The sequence below is a fragment of the Chlorocebus sabaeus genome, chromosome 9 (genome assembly GCF_047675955.1).
Source record: "Chlorocebus sabaeus isolate Y175 chromosome 9, mChlSab1.0.hap1, whole genome shotgun sequence".
In the NCBI taxonomy this organism is placed as follows: domain Eukaryota; kingdom Metazoa; phylum Chordata; class Mammalia; order Primates; family Cercopithecidae; genus Chlorocebus; species Chlorocebus sabaeus.
In genome coordinates this window covers 68145728-68163523 of record NC_132912.1, presented here as the reverse complement: position 1 = coordinate 68163523, position 17796 = coordinate 68145728, and positions in this window count along the sequence as shown.

Here is a 17796-nt window from a genome sequence, read left to right as displayed (position 1 = left end):
CACCTAGCTAATTTTTTTATTTTTAGTAGAGACGGAGTTTCACTACATTGGACAGGCTGGTCTTGAATTCCTGACGTCAAGTGATCCGCCAGCCTCAGCCTCCCAAAGTGCTGGGATTACAGGTGCAAGCCACTGCGCCTGGCCTAATTTTTGTATTTTTAGTAGTGGCAGGGTTTCGCCATGTTGGCCAGGCTGCTCTTGAACTCCTGACCTCAAATGATCCACCTGCCTCGGCCTCCCAAAATGCTGGGATTACAGGCGTAAGCCATCATGCCTGGCCTGGCATTTTCCTTTCTGAGTATAACAAATAATATAGTCCCAGTTGTTTAAAAAAATTAAGTAATATTTTTAAAATATAAAAGTGAAAGTCAAATATAAAATACCCCAAATTCTATCATCTGGAAACAGAGCATTGTTTCTGGAGCACATCTTTTCAAAAAAAAAAAAATTTTTTTTTGAAACAGAGTCTCACCCTTCTTGCCCAGGCTGGAGTGCAGTGGCATGATCTTGGCTCACTGCAACATCCACCTCCTGAGTTTGTGTGATTCTCCTGCCTCAGCCTCCTGAGTAGCTGGGATTACAGGCGCCCGCCACAACGCCTGGCTAATTTTTGTATTTTTAGTAGAGATGGGATTTCACCATATTAGCCAGGCTGGTCTCAGACTCCCAACCTCGGGTGATTTGCCTGCCTCAGCCTCCCAAAGTGCTGGGATTACAGGTGTGAGCCACTGCATCTGGCCCCCCAAAAATTTTTTTGTGGTTAAACTATACATAGCATAAAATTGATCATTTGAACAATTTTTAAGTGTGTATAAATTCTATTTTTATAAATGCCTCCTGAAGCTAGGGCTACTAGTGCAACTTCAGACGCCTTGACGGACTGGTGGCTAAAATGTTCTGGGGTAAGGGCCTGTCTGACGTTGTTCAAATGAAAACACAGAGGTAGCCAGCCACTGTGTGAGGTGGTAAGGTTGGTCCTGTTAAAATAGGAAGGCTGGCCAGGCACGGTGGCTCAGCTTGTAATCCCAGCACTTTGGGAGGCCAAGGCAGGCAGATCAATTGAGGCCAGGAGTTTGAGACCAGCCTGGACAACATGGCCAAACCCCACCTCTACAAAAAATACAAAAATTAGCCAGGTGTGGTGGCATGTGCCTGTAGTTCCAGCTACTTAGAAGACTGAGGTGGGAGGATTGCTTGAGCCTGGGAGGTTAAGGCTGCAGAGCGCCGTGATCACGCCACTGCACTTCAACCTGGGTGACAGAATGAGACCCTGTCCCAGAAAATAAAAATAAAATATGAAGGCCAGGCTGCGTGTGGTAGCTCACAACTGTAATCCCAGCACTTTGGGAGGCCGAGGCAGGCAGACCACTTCATATATATATATATGTGTGTGTGTGTGTGTGTGTATGTATGTATGTGTGTGTATATATATGTATGTGTGTATATATATGTATGAAGGCCAAGGATGAGGGAAAGCCAGTCTGTCTTCTGACAGGACCTCAAGAGGAGAAGCAAGGGGCATGGTTTTGCTAAACTTCTCCAAGAGATCTGTCTCTTAACTAAGGAAGATGAGAGAGAGCCCCTGGCCCTTCCCGGGGGAGGTGTCTGTGATTTTCCTGGCGGGATCCTCAATCTAAGGTGTTTCTCTCTGGCCTTGGCCTTTGGGTTGAGCAGGAGCTGCAAACTCTGGTGGACAAAAAGAGCCAGGACATGGCAGCGGGCCAGGAGTGGATAACCAGCCTGGGGAGGAACAGGCCCTTGACAGGAAGGCAGGAGCTGCTGCCAGCAGACAGGAAAGAGCGAGGCCAGCCTCCTCCATCAGCCTGGCTCAGGCAAGCTTTGCTTCCTCCAGCTGCACGGAGGGAAGAGAGGCCAAGGAGAGTCTCCTGGTCCCGAACAAAGATTTCAGAGGGTGGTCAGGAGACTCTGAGTCATGAACCATAGTCATCGGCTTAGCAGATACTGTGTGCTTTCTAGATTCCATATGGGCTTCAGAAGGACCTTGAACTCAAGGAGCTTAAACTAACTGGGTGGGGCATCCTTTCGCTCCTGTGTTAACTGGATCCCTCCTCCCACACCAGGAGTGATCCCCTTCCTCGCTGACATCCCACCACATTGATGTAGCCCTCACTCCACCCTTAACACACACTCATTTGTGTTTTTGCCCTCCGTGGACCCCAACCAAGACCCCAAGTCTTTGAGAGCAGTTCCTGGGTCTCTAGGGGTCTTCATATCTCCCCGTTGTGTCCGATTCGGTGTACAGAGAAGATGTTTAGGCAACATCCACACAGTGAGGTTTTTGTGAGGGGTCCTGACAGCAAGAGCAGCCGGAGTTCTGAATAACACAGTTTTGAGGCTCTTCCAAGGTGGTCCGGGGGGCTTCCACGGGAGAAGGTGAGAAATACAGAGTCTTGGAGGTAGCATAGAGTTCAGTTAATGGAGAGGAAGCAGCAGGAAGGGGCATTCTGGTGGGAGATTCTGCTGGGGAAATGAAGTTTGAGGACCGAGTCCCAGGAAATCTCACATGGGGTGACTTCCAGGTCCAGATGCCCTTGCAGGCTTGTACTGTGTCTGCCAGGAGGCGAGTGCGAGACACCGGGGCTCTGATTACAGTCCGGACCCGTGATGGGCTCCCAGCTGCCACCTTTTCCAAGAAGCTGACTTTTGAGGAATCCGCCTGGCCACGGGAATCACACCATGTTTGCACTGGTCTCGGCTGTTGATTACACCCTCATCCACACCGCCAGCATCCAGGAAGAACACTTTCTTCCTCACAGGGTGTCCCCTCTTCTGTTTTCATGTTTACGGCATCAGGTGGTTTGCAGAGTGCTCCACACCCAGACGTGTGTGCCCAGTGAGGTCAGCTGAGAAAACAAAGCCTGCCCACCACCCTGCTGCCCCCTCATTCTGGGAGCTACAGGCTGGGGCCACAGTCACCCCTGGGCACACACCCCCACCCCCACCTTCAACGCCCCCAGTGCCTCCCGCTTCCCTTCTGCTTCCCTTCCATCCCTGCTCCAGCCTCTCTCTTGCCCAAACTGTTGTTTATCAACACAGACCAGAACATTCTGCTGCCAGCAGAAACACACATGGTGATGGCACTGCTACCCACACCCTGCCGTCAACACACTCCCACGCGCTGTTTGCCGCTGTCAAAGCCCTGCTCACACACACATTCTCACCTGCTCCTGCCAGCACAGCTGTTCCCGGCTGCCAGGAACCAGGCCCTTCATCCCGCACGACACACATGTTCTCTGTGGGTTTTTCTCAATGTGCATGTGTGCTCATGGCGGAGGCATACACTCGTGAACCAGGCCAGTACACACTGTTCCCTCCTACCTGGGCTGGGGATCTACCACTTGCTACCGTGTGACCTTGGGCAATTGACTTCACCTCTCTGGGCATCAGAAGCCTCATTGTAGAATGGGGATAATGATGACCTATCGAAGATAATTATCCATAGCCTCTCTAAGAGCTTTCTAGATTCCATATGGGCTTTTCCATAAGGTCTGTGGTTAGGACAGAGAGCAGGCACCCAGGAAGTGCTGAATCAGCAGGAGCCTTGCAAGTGGGGTAAGTATTGTTGGAGCCTTTCTGGAATCTGGCCCGTGGTTTTCCTCTCCCAGGCCAGCTGTCAGCCTCACCTCATGTTCACAGCATCCTGGCTGCCGGACCCTGATCCCGGGATGTCACCTGTCTGCTTCTCACGTCTCACCAGTGAAATGCGCAGAACGACGGGTCCCCTCCTGCTCTGCCCCTTGCTCGCCCTCCGCCGTCCTCCCCGTGCCATCAGCAGCCCTTCTCTGTCTTGCCTCTTCAACTCGGTCTCTCCTTCTTGGCCAGCAAACCTGCCCCAGTCTTTTCTGTCCTGCGAAACAGAGAGAGGGATGCAGAAGGGAAAGAACACAAATGTGATTTGAGGATTGAGAAAAGTCTGGGCTGAGCGGGAGAGCACCCTGGCTGTCTCTGAGGAGCAGGTGCCGGTGTGGAGCGCCGAGTCAGGCCATGCTGGAGACCCAGTGCCTGGGGTGATATCGCCCTAAGCAGCACCACCTTACTTCCTGCTGTTGGTGGAAATCTGTGAGATGGCTGGCGGGCAGATCCTGGCCTGGTCCGTGCTGAGCAGCTGTGGCTTTCCCCTTCTCCTACATGCAGAGACTTTCAAGTTCTGCCCACTGCTGGGAGCCACTGGAGAGCTGCTGGCTCTGGAGCACCATGGCAAATGGGTTGCCCCCAATCATTGGGATCCCAGGCAAGAGTACAAACAGAGAACCCACACCAAGTGTGTACATATTCAAAATTTGTACACCAAGCTTAATCAGCTGTCATATAAAATCAGTTTTATCTTCTATCTGCCTTCTGAATTTCAGAAAAACCTGGAAAGCCAGGTTTGAATCTGGAATTCTTGGACTCTTCAGAGTTCCTCTCTGGAACTCTGGGGCAAGGGCCAGAGGGGCCTGGTCGTGCGACGTGTGCAGTGGGGCTTTAAGGCAGTTGGCTCATTGGGTGCAAACACAAACTGTTTCAATCTGATCAATACTTTATGCTTTTTATTTTGTCCTAGGCCCGTGTGGCCAAAAGACCCAGAAGGCAGTTGAGCAGCTTAATTAAGACCTGCATTCAAGGCCAGGTGCAGTGGCTCACACCTGTAATCCCAGCACTTTGGGAGGCCGAGGCGGGTGGATCACGAGGTCGGGAGATCGAGACCATCCTGGCTAACACGGTGAAACCCTGTCTCTACTAAAAGTACAAAAAATTAGCCAGGCATGGTGGCGGGCGCCTGTAGTCCCAGCTACTCGGGAGGCTGAGCCAGGAGAATGGCGTGAACCCAGGAGGCAGAGCTTTCAATGAGCCGAGATCGTGCCACTGCACTCCAGCCTGGGCGACAGAGCAAGACTCTGTCTCAAAAAAAAAAAAAAAAAAAAAAAAAGGCCTGCATTCAAATCCCTGCCAAAAGTGAGCAAATCAGTTATAACCTCTTTGAAGCTCAATTTCCCCATCTGTAAAATGGGACTAGTAGTACCTCCCGGATAACGTTACTGTGGTTACTCAAAGAGATAAGCCACGTAAAAGCCCTTAGCATGGTCCTGGAACACAAGATTCACTCGTTAAGTTGAGAGCTATGATTGCTATTACAAGTTCTCCACACATGGGCAGTGACTGCCTCGACGCAGGAAGTCGTCGCCCTGTCTCCTCTTTGCACACGAGAAACAGGTCACTCCGCTCAGCAGAAGCAGATCTGGAAATAGGGCTTCCAAGCTTCCCAAAGTCCTGGATTTTGCTCCAGTGAAAAAGAAAAAGAAAAAAAAAAAAATGAATGGCACAACAATGTGAATGCTACACTTTAAGAATGGTTAAAATGTACATTTTATGTATATGTTATTATACCATTGTATTGATTTGCTAGGGCTGCTGTAACAAATTACTGCAAAGTAGGGGGCTTAACCAGAAGAAATGTATTGTCTTGTACCTCTGGAGGCCAGAAGTCCAAGATCAAGGTGTCAGGAGGATTGGTTCCTTCCAAAGGCTGGGAGGGAGAAGGTGTTTCACGTCTTTGTTCTGGCTCTGGAGGTTTCCTGGCCATTGTTGGCATGACTCGGCTGGTGGAAGCCTCACCCAGCCTCTATCTTTATCTTCACATGGCCCTCTCCTTGTGTGTGTGTGTGTGTCTGTCTAAAGTTCCTCCTTTTATTTATTATTATTATTGAGATGGAGTCTCACTCTGTCACCCAGGCTAGAATGCAGTGGCGTGATCTTGGCTCACTGCAACCTCTGCCTCCAGGTTCAAGCGATTCTCCTGCTTCAACCTCTTGAGTAGCTGGGATTGCAGGCATCTGCTACCGCGGCCAGCCAATTTTTGTATTTTTAGTAAAGATGGGGTTTTACCATCTTGGTCAGGCTGGTCTTGAACTCCTGACCTCGTGATCCCTCGCCTCGGCCTCCCAAAGTGCTGGGATTATAGGCATGAGCCACCGCGGCCGGCCCCCCAGTCCCCCCCACTTTTTTTTTTAAGGACACTGGTTACACTGGGTTAGGGTCTACCCTAATGACTTCATTTTAACTTAATGACATCTGTAATGACACTATCTAAATATTTCCAAATCAGGTCATGTTCTGAGGTACTGGAGATTAGGATTTCAACATAAGAGTTTTGAGGGAACACTATTCAACTTGTAGCAACCACAGTGAAAAAAAAATGTGTCTACCTTGTACTTGCTATCAGATTATAGACACGGGGAAAACACATTTTGTGGTTTCAGGGCTTTGCTCATAGTAGCTGTGCTCATAGTAGGTCTTCAAAATGTGTTTCTTAATTTGTGTTTAAATCTGATACCGCTGGGCACGGTGGCTCACACCTGTAATCCCAGCACTTTGGGAGGCCGAGGTGGGTGGATCATGAGGTCAGGAGATCGAGACCATCCTAGCTGACACGGTGAAACACTGTCTCTACTAAAAATATAAAAAATTAGCCGGGCGTGGTGGCGGGCGCTTGTAGTCCCAGCTACTCGGGAGGCTCAGGCAGGAGAATGGCGTGAACCTGGGAGGCAGAGCTTGCAGTGAGTGGAGATCGCGCCACTGCACTCCAGCCTGGGGGACACAGCGAGACTCCGTCTCAAAAAAAAAAAAAAAAATCTGATACCAAGCAGTTAAAAGGGTAGAAATCTCCCAGTTTCCAAGATGAGTCCTCTCCCGGCCATGAACTAAAGGATTTTTCAATGATCAGCATTATTTCCAGACAAGTACTTAATAAACTTTGTAAAAATAGACACTCTCCATGTAAGATTTTTTTTTTTTTTTTTTTTGAGATGGAGTTTCTCTCTTGTTACCCAGGCTGGAGTGCAGCGGCATGATCTCGGCTCACTGCAACCTCTGCCTCCCCATTCAAGCAATTCTTTTGCCTCAGCCTCCCAAGTAGCTGGGACTACAGGCATGTGCCACCATGCCCAGCTAATTTTGTATTTTTAGTAGAGATGGGGTTTCTCCATGTTGGTGAGGCTGGTCTCGAACTCCCAACCTCAGGTGATCCGCCTGCCTCGGCCTCCCAAAGTGCTGGGATTACAGGCATGAGCCACCATGCCCTGGCCTGGTTAAGTTTTTGCCGCATTTGCTTGATCTGTAAAATTTTCCTGTTGAGCCATTTGAGAAGTCACACACTTGGGCATGAATTTCCTGGGAATAGGCTGCCGTCCATAATCACATTGCCATTCTCACATGGGAGAAAACTAACAATGGTTCCATAATATCATCGCATATTCAGTTTATACTGAAATTTGACCAGGCTGATTTTTTAAACATTCTGAATCTAATGAATTCCAAATCTGTAAAGCTTAAGGTTTTTTTTTTTTTTCCTGAGAAGGAGTCTCACTCTGTCGCCCAGGCTGGAATTGCAGTGGCACGATCTTGGCCTACTGCAACCTCCCCTTCCCGGGTTCAAGTGATTCTCCTGCCTGGAGCCTTCTGAGTAGCTGGGACTACAGGCGCCCGCCACCATACCTGGCTAATTTTTTGAATTTTGGTAGAGATGGAGTTTAACCATGTCGCCAGGATGGTCTCCATCTCCTGACCTCATGATTCACCTGCCTCAGCCTCCCAGATTGCTGGGATTACAGGCCTGAGCCTCAACCATGCCCAGCCTTAAGGTCTTGACAATATTACCTGTGCTATGGGAATTTTGGAGCTTCAAAAAATGCAATTTAGGGCCAGGCACAGTGGCTCACATCTATAATCCCAGAACTTGGGGAGGCCAAGGCAGGAGAATCACTTGAGCTCAGGAGTTTGAGACCACCCTGGGCAATACAGGGAGACCCCGTCTCTACAAAAGATTTAAAAATTAACTGAGCATGGTGGTGAGTGCCTGTAGTCCCATCTACTTGGGAGGCTGAAGTAGGAGGATCACTTGAGCCCAGGAAGAGGAAGTTGCAGTGAGTGAGACTGTGCCACTGCACTCCAGCCTGGGCGACAGAATAAGACCCTGTCTCAATCAATCAATCAATCAATCAATAAGCTGAGCATGGTGGCACATGCCTGTAGTCCCAGCTACTACGGAGGCTGAGGCAGGAGGATCACTTAAGCTTGAGAGATCAAGGCTGCAGTGAGCTCTGATTGCACCACTGTACTCCAGCCTGGTAACACAGTGAGACTCTGTCTCTAAGAAAAAAGGAAAAAAGAAAATGCAATTTGGCCAGGCGCAGTGGCTCACGCCTGTAATCCCAACATTTTAGGAGGCTGAAGCGGGTGGATCACCTGAGGTCAGGAGTTTGAGACCAGCCTGGCCAACATGGTGAAACCTCATCTCTACCAAAAATACAAAAATTAGCCAGGTGTGGTGGTGGGCGCCTGTAATCCCAGCTACTTGGGAGGCTGAGGCAGGAGAATCACTTGAACTTGGAAGGGGGAGGTTGCAGTGAGCACAGATCATGCCACTGCACTCCAACCTCGGCAACAAGAGCAAAATTCCATCTCAAAAAAAAAAAAAGAAGGAAGGGGGGGGCGGAGAGAGAGAGAGAGAGAGAGAGAGAGAAAGAAAGAAAGAAAGAAAAAAAGAAAGAAAGAAAAAGAAAGAAAGAAAGAAAGAAGAGAGAAAAGAAAGAAAGAAAGAAGAGAGAAAAGAAAGAAAGAAAGAAGAGAGAAAAGAAAGAAAGAAAATGCAACTTAACATGTAAAACTCTTTCTGTTCATGCCACATTGTTTCTTTGCCTTCATTTCCTTTCACTCAGGAGCTTGAGCTCTTTTGAATGCTCAAATGTGTGCTTGGGGTGAGGTTTCTCTGGAATTCCTTTTATTCTAAGACAATGGCCTTCCAGGAGTACCTGCAGGAAGACCTGTTAAGACTGGCCTGGGACCTCCTAGATTTGCCCGGGACCTCCCTGCAGGAGTTGCCAAATGGAACCCGGAGGGAAGAGAGGTTTGCCCTTGCCCTTGGCCTTCGTTTGGGGTAGAGACACCCAGGCTGAGAATTTCTCCCCTCCATAGCTGGCCAAGTTCCAATCTGGCATGTCTGTCCCTGCTGCCATTGTCATGAGCTCTTTCTGGGGAGTTCCAGACAGCACCACTGTGCAAAAGATTGTCCTGGCCTCCAGAAAGTTGGCTCCAAATGACACTGAGGGAAGAAAAAGGAAATCTCTGCAGTGTACTTCCCTGAGTTTTGGGGGAATGGTTCTCTTTCCCCTCTTTCCATCCCTTCTCTACAAATCCAGGGCTCACAATTAAGCCTAGGTTTGTAAAACTGCTTCACAACTAGGAATGACATTAATTAGTAACACTGTATAAATAAAAAGGGGGGCCAACAAGGATGGAGGGCTTGGGAGACATATGTGGTTGGCCATCCCAGGCCACCTTCCTACTCCAGCTCCCAGGCTTGCTTCAGCTTTGCTGCAAGTTCCTGCCAATGTATTTCTGCTTGGGACAGGAGTCAAGGGTCAGATAAAGTGCCAGTTGTATTTTGCAGCAGGTCTGACACTTTGCCCAGTGCTCTAGGCCTGTGACAGTGCCAGGATAGTATATTGGGAAAGCCAGTCCAGAAGGAGCTGGTTTAAATGTGTTTGAGGTAGCAGGCAGGTGACTAAGCAGACAGTTCAGCAACACAACACTCGGTAACACCATCAGACTAATGTGGCTCCCGGGGACATGGAAGGCCTGTGCTCCGTTCCCAGGAAGCCCCCAGCAGCCACCGTGCTCATGCCCCAGCATTTCAGGGACCAAGATCTGTAGCCCCATTGTGTGATCTGTAGTAAGACAAGTAAACACTGAACACTAAGTGTGCTTACACCAAGCACTTTACATATATGATCTGATGGAATCCTCAGTACAGCTGATGAGGAAGTTACTGCTATTTTCCTAGCCATAGTTAGTAGCTGACACTACAGGGAACAGACACACTGTCTATGAGGATCTCTTCTAAACACTTTCCATGCATTAACACATTTTCTGGGGAAACTGAGGCAGAGCAGGAGCAAAGCCAGTTATCCAGTGTCACACAACTGGTGGGTGTGGACCTGAAACCACTGGAAGCTGGGTGATTCCAGAATGGAGGGTTCACCCCTGCACTATCCCTCGATTTTCCAAATGGGGTAACAGGTTCGGAGATAGTCAGGGGAAGAAAAACCAGGGTGAGATGGGTTAGTTCAGATGAGGTCAAAGTTTGCACTCTCTTCTACTTCCTGACAAGCATAATGAGAGGTGCCCATGGGAACAGAAGCTCAGACATCCAACCCTGGGCCCTCTGCCACTCTTCCTTCCTATCCTCTGGCCCAGTTGGTCTCAACCCTGTTGTTCCCGGTCTCACAGGAGCTTCTGTGAGACACAGAATGGGCAAGAGTCCTTTTGTTCACACAGGTTGTTCCTGGAGGGCCAGGTGCAGTGGTTCATCCCTATAATCCCAGCACTTTGGGAGGCCAAGGCAGGCAGATCACCTGTCAGGAGTTCAAAACCAATCTGGCTAACCTGGTGAAACCCTGTCTCTACTAAAAATACAAAAATTAGCTGGGCGTGGCGGTGCATGCCTGTAATCCCAGCTACTTGGGAGGCCGAGGTAGGAGAACTGCTTGAACCTGGAAGATGAAGGCTGCAGTGAACCGAGATTGTGCCACTGTACTCTAGCCTGGGTGACAGAATGAGACTCCATCTCAAAAAAAGAAAAAAGAAAAAAAAGGAAAGAAAAGAAAAAAAGGTTGCCCCTGACCTAGGCACCCCGAGAGCAGTGAAAAGCTGCCTGGTGTGCCTCCCACAGCCTAGGCTCTGTCCTGAACCTGGAAGTGAGCCAGCTGGGCCCAGCCTTGCAGGAGGCCAGGCTTCCTGTCACATTGAAGCTCTGCTGATAGCCCAAGGCCACCTGCAGCGATGGCACCTGCTGGGTGGAGATGGGCAGCCTGTTGTCAGTCCCGCACTGTCATTGTCCTTACCAGCTCTGCTTTCACCTGCACCAGTGGACAAAGTCAGGCACGCGAGGGGCTGCTGCCATCTGTCCCTCTGCCTGGCCTCAGCAGGATCATTAGGACTGGACTCAGGAGGGAGCATCAGGCCTGGCTTCAGGGTGCCTGGCAGCATGCTCAGATATAGTCCAGCACGCAGGCAGGACCAGAGACCTGATCTTTAAGCAAGACTTGAATATACAATAAACTATCAGAAATCTTCATCTTACTCCTTGGGGGGAATTAGGTTGTAGTATACTGTCTTGACTTTTTCTTATGTTTACCGACATATCTATGTCTTTATTTACATACATGCATGCCCCCCCATCTTTTTAGAAAATGTTTCCATGCTTTTGCTAATCATTCATTCTTTCTTCCTTTCCATAATTGTTTATTATTATTATTATTATTATTATTTGAGACAGAGTTTCACTCTGTTGCCTGGACTGGAGCGCAATGATGTGATCTTGGCTCGCAGTAACCTCTGCCTCCTGGGTTCAAGAGATTCTCCTGCCTCAGCCTCCTGAGTAGCTGGGAGGGACTGCAGGCACGCACCACCACACCTGGCTAATTTTTGTGTTTTTAGTAGAGACGGGATTTCATCATGTTGGCCAGAATGGTCTCAATCTCCTGATCTCGTGATCCGCCCTCCTTGGCCTCCCAAAGTGCTGGGATTACAGGTGTGAGCCACTGTGCCCGGCCGTTATTATTATTTTTTGAGACGGAGTTTTGCTCGTCACCCAGGCTGGAGTGCAATGGCATGATCTTGGCTCACCGCAACCTCCGCCTCCCGGATTCAAGCTATTCTCCTGCCTTAGCCTCTCAAGTAGCTAGCAGTATAGGCATGTGTCACCACGAAAGGCTAATTTTTGTATTTTTAGTAGAGACAGGGTTTCACTGTGTTAGCCAGGCTGGTCTCCAACTCCTGACCTCAGGTGACCCACCTGCCTCCACCTCCCTAAGTGCTGGGATTACAGGCGTGAACCACCGCGCCCGGCCCCTTTCCATATATGTTTATTGATCTCTCAGCGTGTGCCAGGCACCTTGGTAAGTGCTGGACATGTGCAGATGAGGAAAACAGACATGGTATCTCCCTTATCAACCTTTCAGCCTGGCGGAGAAAGAAACTTCGAATTCTGAACTGCAGTAAGAGCTAAAGAGAGAAAACAGGAAGCTCTGAGAGTTAATAACAGGATCTCTACTCAAGTAACATTTATGTGGGGATCAAGATGAGAAAGAGCCAATCATTTGAAGAGTGTAGGGGAAAGCATTCCGGGGAGAAGGAGCAGCATGAGTGAGGGCACAGAAGTCTGAACATTGTGTGGGGTGTGTGGGGAAGTCTGAGGCTCTTCCTAACTACAGTGTAGGGGTGTAGTTGGGGGTGAAGCCATACAGGCAGGGTAGAATCAACATGAGAAAACCCCAAATGCTAAGCCAAGAAATTCTGTAAGCAACAGGGGACTACTCATGTCACTGGGTTTAAAAACAGCAGTTCTAAAGGCTCCAGCCTGGAAAAGCCCAGAATATTAACGTTCGAGAGGAAATCTCTGCTTCAAATCAAAGGCTCTTTCTCCTGCTTGCTGGAAATTTAAAGGCTGCCCCGTGCCTCTGAGCCTTAGAGCCAGACAGGTTGCCTTATTACTGATTCCCCAACGAAACGCAGCCCAGAGCGGCCAAGAGATTTGCCCAAGTAAAACAGCAAACCAATGCCAAGTGCAGAACTTCAAGCCCCAAATGCCAGCCTTCAGCTCCAGCCCTCAACCTGTCCCCTTTCACCTGGAGATTCTTTCTTGCAGGCACTCAAAGCAGGTAAGCGAGAAAATGCCTTTTTTTTTTTTTTTTTTTTTTTTTTGAGACCAGTCTAGCTATGTCACCCAGGCTGGAGTGCAGGGGCAAGATTGTAGCTCACTGCAGCCTTGACCTCCTGGGCTAACGGGGTCCTCCCGCCTCAGCCTACCGTGTAGCTGGGACTGAAGACTTGAAAATTAAATAAACTGCATTCTTGAAAATGCATGTTAACACGAATTTGTGGAGCACTTACTTACTAGGGCCAACTACAGTACCTGGCCTGAGAGGTAGACCTGCCCCGAGGGCGCTCCCAGTCCTGGAGTCCCCAGACTTCTTGAACTCCAGAAATTTCCCTAGGACTTCCCTCCCCTGCCCCCAACTCCCCAAGTTGCTGAAAATCATGAGTAACAAAGCGGCCAGGAGCTTCCTGTCTTGCTGAGCTGGCTTACTCAATTTCCCTCGTTTGTCCGCTCAGACCAGACGGGGCAAAGGGCAGCCATCAAAGGTGTCTGGGACGAGCCCGGCGGGGTAATGGGCCGCTAGGGACTCAGTCTGGCCCGGGTCTCAGCCGGGGGAGAAGGCAGCCGGGCGGGGCCGCGGGCGGGGAGCCGGGGGCCCGGGACAAGCAGCTCCGCCCAGGCAGGCGCGCTGTGTGCGCAACGTGCAGGACTGCGAAAGCGGATGCGGCCTGATGGGGCAATCGCTGGCAACGCACAGCGGGCAGTCAGCGGGCGCCGGCGGGCCCTGCCTCCAACATTAGCCCCGCCCCCAGTTCCCAAGTTGTGGCTGGGTTTTGGGGAGGGCGCTCGGGGCTGGGGGCGCCCAGGGCTTGCGCACACGGGTGGGCCGGCGTGCCCAAGCCCCATTGCAGCCCAGGCGCCCTGGCTCATTATCCGCCCCCCGCCCCGCCCGGGCCACTGGCGTTGGGTTCCGCTCCTGTCGCACCACCCCTGCACTGCTCTGACAGGAGCTGGTGCCAACCCGCAGACACACCTAGGCAGCCCCACGTGGGTACCGCACGCGCAGGGGCACATCTGCCCTGCTGGGTTTGGAGAGCAGTTGCAAGTCAGTCCCTGGAGTGTGGTCCCGTGCCAGCTGGAGCAAGAACTGAGTAACCTCTCTGAGCCTCAGATAACTCATCTGTTAAATGGGGAGGATGATAGCATCACTGGGTTGTCAGGATGAAATAAGATAGAGGCTTTATAGGGGCGGGTGTGGTGGCTCACTCCTGCAATACCAGCACTTTGGGAGGCTGAGGTGGGAGGATCCCTTGAGCCCAGGAAGTCAAGGCTGCAGTGAGCCAAGATCATGCCACTGTATTCCTGCCTGGGCAACAGAGTGAGACCGATCAAAAAAAAAAAAAAAAAAAAAGGCTACAAAGCGTTATATCAGAGTCACTAGCACTCACCCAGTAAGTGATAGCCATGAAGGTTCTTACAGAGGAGGGAGCCAGCAGGGCTCAGAGGCCGCAACTGGGGCATGTCTGGGTTTCCAGCTTTTTTTTCCTTCCCTGTATCTTATTTATTTTTTCCTCAATGTCATCCCTCATCTTTCACCCAGGGCCTGCAACATTCATTCATTCATTTGACATACATCGGTTGATATTTGTGCCTGCTGTGAGGCATTAAAAACTGCTTATCTGGCTGTGTGGCACCCGGGAACGTTCCCCAGGCCACATCAGCTACACCTGTGGCCTCCTCAGCCTGGGTTGCTGCCAGGTCTGGCCCTGAGTCACTGGAGTAAGTCACTTCCTCTCTCAGTCCCTTCATCTGTGCAATAGGGATAAGAGACCTGGCCTGTCTCTAGTCTCCTGGGACTGTCAGGGGATGAGTCAGATAACGGTGGGGAAGGCCCAGAGAGGCAGAAAGCAGCTCTTACTAGAGCGGGGCCTGTCTGGCTGATGCAAGGCTTGCACTTTGCGTGTAACCCCAGCCTGTACAAACAGGGATGGCTCCGGGAATCGTGAGGAGCAGGGGGAGCAGAGAAGTCCCTGCCCCACCCGACAGCTGGGGTGTGGGATCCAGACTGGCAGCTTAGGAGTCTGAGCAGCCGGGGCTCCGTCCAGGCTCTGCTTCCCCAGCTCTGCCAGCATGAGAGCAGGTTCCCGACCCCTCTGATCTGGCTCCCTTTTCTGTCACTCGGGGGTCGCGGTACCTCCCTCACCAAACTGAAGTTGGAAGTGAAGGTGGTTACTTCCAGAGGGAGTGGAGCCCTTCCCTGTTTCTGGGAGGGGTCTGAGGGCTGGCAGGGGGGTCCGCGCTGGGGAGGTGGGACCAGACAGGAGGAAGGCAGTCCCAGCCAAAGGCTCCGCATATTCCATAGTCACCTCAGGCAGGGGATTCTAGGGGCTCCTCCTGAAAAGGTCAGAGACCTCTGCACCCTCAGCCAACCCCAGGCATGACAGACCCCGCCTCATCCCACAATGCACAGGGAGATCACACTCAGATCTGGGCCCCAATCTGGCTTCTGCCCCAGGCCAGCTACATGACCTTGGGCAGGTGATTGAATGTCTCTTGGCCTCCATTTTTCCACATGTGAAATGGGGACAGTGATGCCTACTTTGTAAAGCTGTTGTGAGGCTGAGGGAAAATGAGAATGATATCAAGTGTTCACAGTAGTGGCCGGCGCTGTTGTGAGCGGCAGCTCCTCTCCCCCACCTCGCCTCCCCCTTTCCCTATCACAGGTGGGGCCAGGTGGAATGTCACAGTAAGTCCATGGGATAGAAAGGTCTACCGACATCTTCAAAGTACCCCCGCCCCCAAGGTTTCTAGCCTGATACCATAAGCTTTGATGGCAAGAGCTCTGATTGCTTGGGGACTTTATATGCATGATTGTATCTGACATATGACAAGGGCTGTACATGGCATCCATTATATAGATAGAAGTGGAGGCAGGAGAGGTCATACAGCTTGTCTGTGGTCACATGGCTAGAAAGGGTGAGTGTCAGGATTTGAAACCAGGTCTTCGGACTCCAGCTCATCCACCACACACCGCCTGCCTGCCTCTTGCTTTTGCCCTGGATATTCTCCTCTTTCCTGAGTGGCCTCTTATGATATGGAGTCCCCGAGGCCAGGGACGGTCATAAGCATGGCTTCCTTGTCTTCCAGGGTGTGGCTCAAGCACACAGTGGGTCCTCAGTCCACCCTGCTGACCAGGGAGATGAGTCCTGGCATGAGGGACATGACTCATGAAGCTGGGCTGGGCGAGGGAGCATGCCTGTGTCTCTGTGTGCGTGCATCTCTGTGTGTGCACAGGGCGGGGAATGAACAAGTACTGTCTGCTGGAGGCCTCCTTCTCTCCAAGCTCCTACCCCATCCAGCGCTGCTCCTGAATCTCAGCCTTCAAGGGGAGTCTGAGCCTGGGAAGCAGGGGTGGGGGAGGTCTTGGCCATCTCTCTCCCTGGCCTAATGCGGGGCCTGGTGGGGGCCGTGGCTGATGTTGGTTCCATGGGAAGCCGGGTCCTCCCTGGTCCAAGGGGAAGCTCTTGGGGCATCTTCCACCAGTCTAGGCCCTGCTATTTTTAGATGTGCTGCCCCCTCCCCACCCCTCTCCTCCCTATCACATACCAGCTGAGGGAGGAAGTGACTCACCTCAAGCCCAGACAGGTAGAGGCAGCCTCAGTGGGCCCCCAGGCAGGCCTGGTTCCCGTGCTGGGGTTGCCTTCTTGGGATCACCTCAGAATGGCCTGCCCCAGCCTGGGGACAACTCAGGGCTGGGATGGAGCCCAGTGCCTTTCTTGGGTTCCTCCATTCTCCATCTCACAGGGCCTAAACAGGCCTGGGCCTCTGATGGGCTGTGGAGCCTCTGCTCAGCTCCTCAGCAGACCTCAGCAGGCCTCGGACCGCACTATGGGCCTGTGGCCAGCCTCAGCCCAGTCGGAGGGAGCCAGATGGGCGGAGGGGACTGCCTGTGGCCCCACCCTGTCTTTGTGAGAGACCAGGGTTATGGAAAGAAAAAATACCTGGTTCAGTGGGGACAGGAAAGGTGTGATGACCCTTAGGATGTGTGTTCCAGTGGAGTGACCAGTTGTCCCAGTATGCCCAGATCTGAGGGGTTTCTGGGGACTCGGGACTTTCAGTGCTCACCAGGAGAGTCCTAGGCAAGTCAGGACAGTTGGCCACCCTGGTGCTGCATTGCAAGGTGTATCCTAGTGAGAGGGCAGGTGTAGGGAGCTTGTTTCGGTTTCCTGACGGAGTCTCACCTAGTCAGGGCCGCAGGACCCAGCCCCTGGCCGGCTCGCTGTCTGAGGTCAGGGCGTCACCTTGTCCACCTCAACTGGAGAGAGACTGGGCTGGGCTGTGTGAGAATCCAGAGCCCCGGGCTGACTGGAAGACCTGTGAGCCACTTCGGCCAGGGAGGATAGGGGCCTGTCAACATGGGTAGGGTGGACAGGTTAGCAGAGGCTGGGGCTGGGGGAGGAAGGGCACCTACCCATATAGGGCAGGGTTGGGGACGGCACCCAGGAACAGCAGGAAATAATGACAGGAGCCCAGGATGGGCCTCAGGTAAGCTTGGCCCCAGGTCTGCAGACTGTTGGGAACTTGCAAGGAGGAATGGGAGAGAGTGTGGCGATGGCTAACTGGCAGGCTGGCGGGGCTTGTTGGTTACTTGGAGAGGCCTCACCAGGGTGACAACCTGCAGAGCTCTCAGCTGCTCAGAGGAGTGGACAGGGGACTCCGCTGCCCTCCTGGATCAGGGTCTGGGGCTGCCTTCAGGGACAGCCCGGCTTCTGGCCCTGAGGCCTGCCCTAGGGGGTTAGGTCAGGGGAGCCGTGGCTGAGGCCCAGACCTTGCTGGGGACAAACCCCACCCCCGGCCCACCTTTGCCCTCCTCATCCACGGTGTTGGCTATTTTTCCACAGCCCAGGGTTGGGGCAGGGGGATGGTCTGTGTCCCAGGCAGCAACTCCAACACCACTGAGCTGGGCAACCTTGGCCTTAGACCAAGGTACCTTAGACTGTGTAGCCGTTTTACAGTCATTTTACACTTCTCTTTTCCAGACCTTGATTTCCTCAGTGGTAAAATCATGGGGGTAGATTATGTGTCTGGTTTTTAAATATTTATTTTGGCCATGGAATCCCTTCTTCAGTTACAATTCC